At 36.2% G+C, this 11,248-nt stretch overlaps 1 non-coding gene across 1 annotated transcript; it reads left to right on the plus strand.

The window, feature by feature from the left end:
- The first annotated feature begins 10,597 nt into the window (after nucleotides 1–10,597).
- LOC122737528 lies at nucleotides 10,598–10,704 on the plus strand. Its single transcript, XR_006354360.1, has one exon. It is a non-coding gene; the product is annotated as a U6 spliceosomal RNA (small nuclear RNA).
- Nucleotides 10,705–11,248: the final 544 nt, after the last annotated feature.

Genomic DNA, 11,248 nt, shown 5'->3' on the forward strand with positions numbered 1-11,248 from the left:
AATAATAATAATAATAATAATAATAATAATATATAATAATAGCTAGCATTTATATAGTGCTTTAAGGCTTGAAAAGCACTTTACATATATCATCTCATTCTATCCTCACAAAGTCCTTGAAAGGTAGATGCTATTATTATCTTCATTTTATAGCTAAGGAGAAATTGGGAAATGTGAGGATTGGTGTGAAAATTGTGGTATATAAATGTAATAGAATATTATTTTGTCACAAAGATGAACATGAAGATTTGAGAGCAAATAGAAAAGGCTTGTATGAATTTCTATAAAATGAAATAAGTAGAATTCAGAGAATAAAAAATGTGATGAGTGCAATGTCGTAAGGAAAATAAAGACTTAAAAGTCTGATTAATACATTGACCAATCATCATTTCAGGAGATTGATAATGATAAAGCATGTCTCCTTTTAAAAGGAATCTGGTGGATTATATAAGGTAGAAAGTGAGGTATTTTCTTTTTTCTTTTTCTTTTTTTTTTTTTTTTTTGCGGGGCAATGGGGGTCAAGTGACTTGCCCAGGGTCACACAGCTAGTGTCAAGTGTCTGAGGCCAGATTTGAACTCAGGTCCTCCTGAATCCAGGGCCGGTGCTTTATCCACTGTGCCACCTAGCTGCCCCCAAAAGTGAGGTATTTTCAAACATGGTCAACATATCACTTTGTTTGGTTTGTTATTTGGCTATTGTTATCATGACTATAATCATCATCGTCGTCGTCATTGTTTTTGTATGTACTATAGATATAAAATGTTGTGGTTAAGGATTTCAGTCATGTCTGACTCTTTGTGACACCATTTGTTATTGTTGTTGTGGGGTTTTATGGCAAAGATACTGGAGTGGTTTGCCATTTCCTTCTCCAGCTCATTTTATAGAAGAGGAAACTTAGATAAACAGGATTAAGTGACTTGTCCAGTCACATAGCTATTAAGTGTCTGAGGCTACATTTGACCTCAGTTCTTCCTGACTCTAGGCCCATGGCTTTATCTACTGTACCATTTAGGGCAATATTATTATTATTATTATTTTACCAGGGAAGATTTCTACTGGGGTAGGGATGAGTTACTGGGAAGAGGCAGAGGAAGGAAGAAAGGGAGGGAGGGAGAGAGGGAAAAAGGAAGACAGAGAGTAAGGGAGAGAAGAGAAGACGGAAAAAGGAAAAGAGGGGAAAAGGGAGGGAGGCAAAGGCAAAATATAAAAATGTGGAAATATATAACCACATTTGACATATCTGTGAAATACAAAAGGACTAATTAGCAGCCTTTTAAATTGTTTTTTGTTCTAATGAGGTTTAACTACCAGCCTCCCAGTAGATTGCTACCATAGTTCTAAATTCAGTTATATTATATGCTAATTGTTCTCTTAAACTTAACATTCCTTTTTGTGAATAGAAATAAACTACCTGTCTCATACTCCACTTATGTTTGTACCTTGAAAATAATTTTACTATTTTCTTCTTTGGGGGTAAAGTTTAGACTTTAACTTTTACTATAATTAGCATCATTCCTGGGAACAAGAAAGAATCAGGTCCTCCTGAATCTAGGACTGGTACTTTATCCACTGTGCCACCTAGCTGCCCCAAGACATACATTTTCAAAGAATAGTCTATAGCAGATTACATTTTTATAGTCATACAAGTGAACTAAAGGTGTAGAGCAGTAGTGTCTAGCACAAATAGTAATGAATCCCTGTGAAAAACACATATTAATTTGAAAACCACAAATCACATTATCTTTGTTGAGTTGTATTTTTATTTATTTTTGTTAAACATTTCCCAATTATATTTTAATATGAATCAGGTGGGCAGCCTTGAATGTGATACTTCAGGTAAAGAAAATGAAAAATCCTGCTATGCTTTTTTTCTCACTGAGTATAAGAAACATTTAATTTAGTAGGATGAAGAAAGTTAAAAGCTATAAAACAGGGGCAGCTAGGTGGTACAGTGGATAGAGCACCGGCCCTGGAGTCAGGAGTACCTGAGTTCAAATCCAGCCTCAGACACTTAACACTTACTAGCTGTGTGACCCTGGACAAGTCACTTAAACCCAATTGCCTCATTTAAAAAGAAAGAAAAAAAGAAAGAAAAAAAAGTTATAAAACAGAAAGTGTTCTTTGCATATATTAAAATATTATATCATTTCTTAAAAGATGAAAAAAGAGATAACTTTTTTCAACCCTCTGATTATTACCATAAAAAAAGCCTGAAAATATGAAGATATATACTGTAGCAGCTAGCTGGCACAGTGATAAAGTGCCAGGTTTGAATTCAAGAAAACTCATCTCCCTTAGTTCTAATCTGGCCTCAGACACTTACTGGCTATGTGACCCTGGGCAAGTCACTCAACCCTGTTTGCCTCAATTTCCTCATCTGTAAAATGAGCTGGGGAAGGAAATGGCAAACCACTACAATATCTTTGTCAAAGAAACCCCCATTGGGTTCACAAGGAGTCTAACATGATGGGAAAATGACTGGATATTTGCCAAAGCTGTTTGTCATTCATCAGAGATAATGTCCAGAATTCAAATGGAAGATGAGTTTCCTACAGGCTGGGCCAAAAATCATAAAGTGGTCTGATGTCTTAAACAATTTTTGAAAATTATTTTTTCTTTATTTTTCACCATTTATGAGATTTGATTTTACACATGTAATATAAATTCATTTTCTATATATACTATATATGGTGCTGTGGTATGATAAATCAAAAAAAAAAGGAGCTATTAAATATTTGTGACTTTTGGCCCACCCTGTATATACAATGAGATTCTCCTAATGCTCCTCTTTGTGAACATAGTGCTGAACACATCAAGCCGATAGTTGTTTACAGGTCCTACCATGTCACTATCCTGCTCAAAACAAAACAAAGCAAAACAAAACAAAACTTCAATGGTTCCCAGTTGACTCTATAATAAAATACTGATAAATAATACCGAAAATGGCTTCAGTATATTTTTTCCAAACAGATTTCATATTACTCTCCCACATATACTGCATGTTCTAGTCACACTGACTTGCTTGGATTTGTTTGTTTGTTTGTTTGTTTGTTTGTTTTGGTGAGGCAATTGGGGTTAAGTGACTTGTCCAGGGTCACACAGCTAGTAAGTGTCAAGTGTCTGAGGCCGGATTTGAACTCAGGTCCTCCTGACTCCAGGGCCAGTGCTCTATCCACTGTGCCACCTAGCTGCCCCACACTGACTTGCTTGTTATTCCCCATATATATCACTCCATCTCTCACCTCCATATCTTGGCATATGCTTTGAATGTAATCCATCCTCACCTTCACTTCTTATACTTCCTAACTTATTCAAAGATTCATTTTTTGTGCCTCTTCCTACACAAGGTCATTCCTATTCTTCCTAACTGTTAAGGTCCTTTGCAATTACTTTGTATATATCCATAATGTCTTATCTCTGCATGTTTCTTTCCTCTATGGAAAATATGCTTCTTCAGAAGAAACAATTATATCCCAAAGACATCCCCCAAAAGAGAAAAAGACCTATTTGTACACAAATATTTATAGCAGCTCTTTTTGTGGTGGCTAAGAATTGGAAATAAAGGAATGCCCATCAAAAAAGGCCTCAAAAAACATGTATGAAATGATGCATAGGGAAATGAGCAGAACCAAGAGAACAATTTGCACAGAGATAGCAATATTGTTTGATGAAGAACTGTGAATGATTTGACTATTCTCAACAATACAATCACCAAAACAATACCAAAGGACTACTGATGAAATAAGCTATCCACCTCCAAAGAAAGAACTGATATTGATGGAACAGATTGAAGCATGTTATTTTTCATTTTCTTTCATTTTTTTTCGTTTAATCCAGTTTTCTTGTACAAAATGACACACATGGTAATGTTTTACATAATTGTACATGTATAACCCATATCTGATTTTTTACTGTCTTGGGGAGGGGAGAGGGGAGGGAGGGAAAGAGGGATAAAAATTAGAACCCAAAACTATAAATAAAAACATTTATTACAAAAAAAAAAGAAGAAACAATAATCTGGTTTGGATTTTTATTCTCCATTGACTGAACAATGTTTCACACATAGTTAGGTGCTTAATAAATTCTTATTAAATGAATAAATCAATAATTTAAGAGTTACCAAAAAAAAGGAAAATCAACAAAGATTTGGAAAATGATTGGAGACTAGGCAGTGAAAGATGTGAATATTTCAGTGATAAAGAAAAGGTTTTAAATATGAATGACTTAATGATTGCTACTTCTACTGACAAAGACAGGCAAGTCAGAAAGATGAGTTCATTTGTGATATTATTTTAACAAGCTATTGCTATGAAAGCAGAGGGAGCAACCAAGAACCTAATGAGAGATAGTACTCCAATGAGTGATTGTATACTATTTTTTTTCTCATTGTTACCCAAAATTATATTTGGAAAGGCTGAAATATACTATATGGATAGATAAATAGATGATAGACAAACAGTTATGGAGACACATGTAAAATCACATTTGTATATATAAGTATACTAAAATATCAAAATATGCTGTGTGTATGATTATGCATCCATATATATATATATATATATATATATATCACAGACACTCTAGTATATGCATATTCATAAATTATTTTATTATATATATATATATATGACTCCCTGAGAAGACTAAAAAATGTATTCATTAAATACACAGGGTTATACATATTTCCATTTTTAAAAGACTTCTCTATGTTTGGGATTCTTTTCTTTTCTTTTTTTTTCCTTGCACAATGTCAATTGAGCATATCCTTATTTAGTACCTTTTTCTTTCCCCTTAGAGAAGATAGAAGACAGTATATGTTTGTTTACATTTGCCAATTGGTTGTTAAAAATGTCATCTGTGGGGGCAGCTAGGTGGTACAGCGGATAAAGCACTGATCCTGGATTCAGGAGGACCTGAGTTCAAATCCAGCCTCAGACACTTGACAATTAACTAGTTGTGTGAGCCTGAGCAAGTCACTTAATCCTCACTGCCCTGCCCCTCCCCAAAAGTTTATCATTTGTAAAAATATTATCTGTGGTACAATGTAAAACACCCTGGCTCCGAAGTCAGATAATCTGGATTCAAATATTATATCAGACACTTATGCTGTGACCTCTCTGGAACTCAGTTTTCTCATAGGTAAAATGAGTTGGGTGGATTAGATGGCTTCTGAGGTCCCTTCCATAGGATTCTATCTCCATAGAAGTATAACTCTATGATCTCTTGCTTTGACTTTAATCTCTTTTACATTTCCCTGGAATCAGGGAGATGACTCGAAGAAAAAGATACAGAAATTTTTGATGATCCTGTTGAATTCATCAACTTTTCCCCCACTTTATCCAGGGTCAAAAGGAAGAATTCAGTAAGATTTTTTTGTACTCCAAGGGGGCATCTTACTGGTTTTCAATCTTCCTTCCAATGCCCTTTCCATGCTGGGTTTCTATAAAAGAGACAAGAGAGTGTGTTCAATGACCAAGACCAAATCAGGTAGTATAGATATTGCAACCAGCGTTATCCTGAATATTTGGCATCATTAGAGCAAGATGACTGAAAACTAATGCAATGGGAGAAGCCTTGATCTTAGAATGGAATCTCAGAAACCAGGAAAGAAGCTCCAAAATTGTCAAGACTTCAAACTATTGTGAATTATTTGATCCTGGGTCAAGGTGTTCTTCATTTCTTCTTCTCTAAGAGCTATAGATGCAAATGGTTAGGAGTCCTCCCCGAACCCCATTCCAGTTTTGATTATGAGAAGATTATTACTATGAGACAATAAAGTAGAGTAATAACCACGTAAATATCACTATAGATGAATTCTTTGACATTGTCAATTACCCAAGAGTCAATGTCATAAACTAATTCATCTTTCTGACTTCTATACTTTTGTTGGTGACAGAATCACTTGTTCAATTTCATCCATACTTGAGAGAAAATTTATGCGATGGCTGGAGGGGGATCTATTTCCAATGTATAATAAATTGCATGATCACAGAATGCTCAGTCTTTGAATCTGGAACTGTAGCAGGCCAAGACTGGAGACTAAGGAACTCAGATGCCATGGGAGAAGTAGGTTATTAACTAGGTAAATCTTATAAATGTTCACACTCATATTTTTGCAACATGCTATTTCATCACATAGATACATTTTCAGGCCTTAGAAGCAAGGATAATCTAGATGGTTCAATGCTACTACCAGTGCATAGGCTTGGCAAATGAGGAGGGGAGAGGCTGGTGGGAAAGGGAGACACCTGGGCATTTGAAGGTTGATTGTTCTCTGGTTTCCAGTACAAATATCATAGTCTTTTAAAAAGGCTATCCTGACAATAGTATGAGAGAGAAAGAGAAACTGACCAGGTCACTATGCTGGTGAGCAACCCAGACCACTTGCTTATTGGTTAGTTAATAAAGTGATAAGTGATCTTCCTGAAGGTTTAAAGAAAAGCTGGAGTAGAGCCATATAACTCAAGAATCTGAGTTAACATGATACTGAATGCCTATAATTGTAATTTTACCCATTTAAGTAGTAATCACCCATATGACACTTTGGAAGCTGAGAGAAGATGAATAATGTACTTCTTTAGAAATAAGGCTAAATGATTATTTTTCATGACTATCTTGAGGGCTGATATTTCCCCAGTTTTACAAAGGTGAAAGTTTTCCTTCTCTTACTCTCCCACATTTCTTTTGAAATGTTGTTTTTATAAAACTGTAACAATGAAATTATTTATTTCCCAAATTACATTCACATGAAATGTCTGAGAAGATGATTCTCATGTAGATTAAAAAAGAGAGTAAAGCTTATTAGGTACATCTGATCCATTAAATTTAATAGTTTATTCATTACCAGGCTTTTACTTGTGGAAGACCTAAACAGATGTTCATTAGCTATTTCTGCAATTTACTCAAATCCCATGCATTTCTCTAAATCATCTACTTGCCTCTGTCCCCATGATATCAAACATTCAGATGAAAAGTGCCATCAAACATTACACAACATTTCTATAAATATGAGGTCTAAGAATAGCATGATCAACTCCAGCCAATATTTGGAATAAATGAATAGGTGGACAGCTTGAACACATATGTGAACAAGTTCCATTAAAAAAACTCACTATTGCTTTGCTTTCAAAAAAATGATCTATCTTGGAGGGGCAGAGCCAAGATGGCAGAAGAAAGGCTGTGACTCTCCCAGCTCCAGAAAACCTGTCCACATTCCTCCAAAAATAATGGAATAAGACAAATCTTTTTGTTTTGTTGGGGTTTTTTGCAGGGCAATGGGGGTTAAGTGACTTGCCCAGGGTCACAGAGCTAGTAAGTGTCAATTGTCTGAGACTGGATTTGAACTCTGGTACTCCTGAATCCAGGGCCGGTGCTTTATCCACTGCACCACCTAGCTGTCCCAAATAAGACAAATCTTGGAGTAGCATAACCCACATAAGAACAGAATGAGATACTTTTCTAGGCAAAGACAGCTTCATTAGGTGACTAGGATCACCTGCTATTCTGGCTGAGAGAGTAGCACAGCATGCAGAGCAGGACCAGCCTTGAGCAGGCAGTGCTTCCAAAGCCTCAGAATCTTCAGCTGCTTCTTCTGAAGCTCGGCTTGCAGACCGGTGAGGGGGTCCAGTGGTTGAGGGGAATAACTGCGGTCTCTGCTGGAACTGGGGTGGGGCACAAAAGTTCTGAACCAGCAAGCAAATTCTAGGGACAGCCACCCAGTGGGGGAGGGGCACAGACACGCCAATCTTCCAACCATAGAGAATCAGATTTCAATCAGACTTCTGTTTCTGGGTCAAAGAGAAAGCAGGCCATGGTTACTCACAGGCCAGGTAGGCTGAGAAAAAGCCCAATCACCCCCTGGGCCAAGCTGTAGCTCAGAACAGTGTGTCCTAGAAGCAATACTACATTTTAAGAAGGAGTTAAAAGCCAAGAATTAGGGGATCAAGATGAGTAAGTAGAAAAAATAGCAGACCGTCGAAAGCTGCTCTGGGGGCAAGCTAGACCAGAATAGACCCTCAGAAGAAAAGTTAACAAGGTTAAAGCTCCTGCATTCAAAGCTTCCAAAAAAAAATATGAATTGGTCTCAGGCCTTAGAAGTGCTCAAAAGTGACTGAAGAGAAAGTAGGAAAGATAGAAGGAAGATTTAGAGAGGTGGAAGAAAGAATAGAAAGAGAAATGAGAGTGATGCAGGAAAGTCATGAGAAAAAAGTCAACAGCTTGAAAAGCCAAATGGAAAAGGAGATACAAAAGCTCTCTGAAGAAAATAATTGCCTAAGAATTAGAATTGAACAAATGGAAGCTGGTGACTTTATGAAAAACCAAAACATAGTAAAGCAAATCCAAATGAATTAAAAAAAAAATAGAGGACAATGTGAAATATCTCCTTGGTAAAACAGCTGACCTGGAAAATAGATCCAGGAGAGATAATTTGAAAATCATTGGACTACCTGAAAACCATGATCAAAATAAAAGCTTAGACATCATCTTCCAAGAAACTATCAGGGAAAATTGCCCTAACAATCTAGAAGCAGAAGGTAAAATAGAAATTAAAAGAATCCACCAATCACCTCCTGAAAAAGATCCCAAAAGGAAAATCCCAAATTTCAGATATCCCAGGTCAAGGAGAAAATATTGCAAGCAGCTAGAAAGAAGGAATTCAAATACTGTGGATCCACATTCAGGAAAACAGAAGATCTAGCAGCTTATACATTAAAGGACCAAAGGGCATGGAATATGATATTCCAGAGGGCAAAGGAACTGGGGCTACAACATAAAATAACTTACCCAGAAAAACTGAGTATAATTAATCTTTCAGGGGGAAAAATAGGTCTTCAATGAAATAGAGGACTTTGAGGCATTTGTGATGAAAAGACCTGAACTAAATAGAAAATTTTGACTTTCAAACACAAGACCCTAGAGAAGTATAAAAAGGTAAACAGGAAAAAGAAATCATGAGGGACATTAAAAGGATAAACTGTTTATATTCTTACATGAGAAGATAATACGTCCAACTCATAAGAACTTTCTCAGTACTAGGGCAGCTGAAAGAAATATACTTAAACAGAGGGCACAGGTGTGAATTGAATATGAAGTAATGATATATAAAGCATTTATCCTTGTTTTCTGCGGGGCAGGCAGAGTGGGGTGGCTTATGTCTGGAGCTGGATTTGGGCTCAGGGCCTCTTGGATTGGTGCTGTGTCCACTGTGTCACCTAGCTGACCCATGATGACATCATCAAAATAAAGTTAAGGGGTAATAGGAATGTATTGGAAGAAAGGGAAAGGGAGAGGTGAAAGAGTGGAAAGTAACTCAAATAAAAGAAAAAAAGAAAAAGCTTATGGAGTGGAGGGGAAAATGGGGAAGGAGCAGGGGAGTGAGTAAGTCTTACTTTTATCAGAATTGGCTCAAAGAGGGGGTAACAAACACTCAAGTGGGTATAGTAATATATTTTGCCCTGAGGGAAAGTGGGAGGGGAAGGGGGAAAGGAGAGAAGAGGTGAAGGAAGAGAGGACAGATTGGGGGAGGGGACAGTAAAAAGCAAAACACTTTTCAGGAGGGATAGGGTGAAAGAAGACAGAAAATAGAGTAAATATCAAGGGGAGGGAATAGGATGAAGGGTAATACAGTTATAAATAGTAACTGTGAAAGAAATGAGCAGGATGCTATCAGAGGAAGAACTGATGGTATTTGAATACGGTTTGAAGTATAATTTTTTTGGTTCCTCTTGCTAAAGTTATTCTGTCTATTTTCTTTCAAAACTTAAGTAATGTGAAGATGCTTGGCATAATTGCACATGTATCACTTATGAAATTGCTTGATTCCATAGGGAAGGTTGAGGTAGGAGGGAGGAAGAAAATTTAGAACACAGAGTTTTTAAAAAATCAATGTAAAGAAACAATGAGCAGGTGGATTTCAGAGAAACCTGGAAGGACTTATATGAATTGATGCTTAGATGAACAGAACCAGGAGAACATTGTACACAGTATCAACAACATTGTATGATTATCAACTGTGATAGACTTGACTCTTCTCAGCAACACAATGGTCCAAGATAGTTTCAAAGGACTCATAATGTCAAATCCTCTCCAAATACAGATTGAAGAATACCAATGAAAGGAAACACACTATTTACCTAGGTAACTCATTCCACTTTGGGACAATTCTAACTGGGGCAAATCAGGTACTTATTTTCAAAAAAGGAAGCATAACAGCTTTCAAACAATAAACCAGTGAACTTGCCTTTGATGTTTGAGAAAATTCTAGAATGGATCACTACAGAGATAGTTGACACACATTTGGAGAAGGAATTGGTCGTTACAATGAGACAATATGACTTCATCATTGACAATCATGTTACATAACCTCATCTCCTTTTTTCACAGTATTTTTAAAGTACTGGATGAGTAGAATGTTGTGGATATTATTTACCTAGATAGTAGGAGGGGTTTGGGTAAAATATATAACACCAGCATTTGGAATAGTGCCTGGCTGGTAGGTATTTAATAAATGCTTATTGGTTAACTATCCTTGTGGAGAAGATGGAGAGGTAGATTAGACAATAACACAGTCAAATGGATTCAAAAGTAGTTGGATGGATGCTCACTTCGATAGCACATATACTAAAATTGGAATGATACAGAGAAGATTAGCATAGCCCCTGTGCAAGGATGACACGCAAATTCGTGAAGCATTCCAAAAGTATTTGGATGGTCAGACTCAAAGTTGTAAATAGTTCATCATCAATATGACAAGCCTGGAAATGTATAGAGTGAATCAAATGGGATGAGGAAGTTGCCTTGAGTCTATGTCATAAGAGGATCATTTGAAGTAACAAGCCATATTTATCCTGGAGAAGACAAGATTCAGAAGGAAGATGAAAGCTGTTTTTCCAATGAGATATTTCACATTTTCTTCTATTTTTTTCATTATTTTGATTTTTTATTGATTCTTGATGTCTCATTGAGTCATTAGCTTCCACTTTTCAAATTATAGTTTTTAAGGACTTATTTTATTCAATTAACTTTTTTACCTCCTTTTCCATTTAGGCAATTCTACTCTTTAAGGAGTTGTTTTCTTCAGTGGATTTTTGTACACATTTTTCCCTTTTTGTGCTTCCTTTGCCAAGCTGTTGACTTTCTTCATTATTCTTTTGCATTACTCTCATTTTTTTCCTAATTTTTCTTCTACCTCTCTTATTAGATTTTGGAAACTTTTTTTAAGCTCTCCCAGGAGTTTTTTGGACCTAA

Source organism: Dromiciops gliroides, chromosome 1 (genome assembly GCF_019393635.1).
Source record: "Dromiciops gliroides isolate mDroGli1 chromosome 1, mDroGli1.pri, whole genome shotgun sequence".
Lineage (NCBI taxonomy): Eukaryota > Metazoa > Chordata > Mammalia > Microbiotheria > Microbiotheriidae > Dromiciops > Dromiciops gliroides.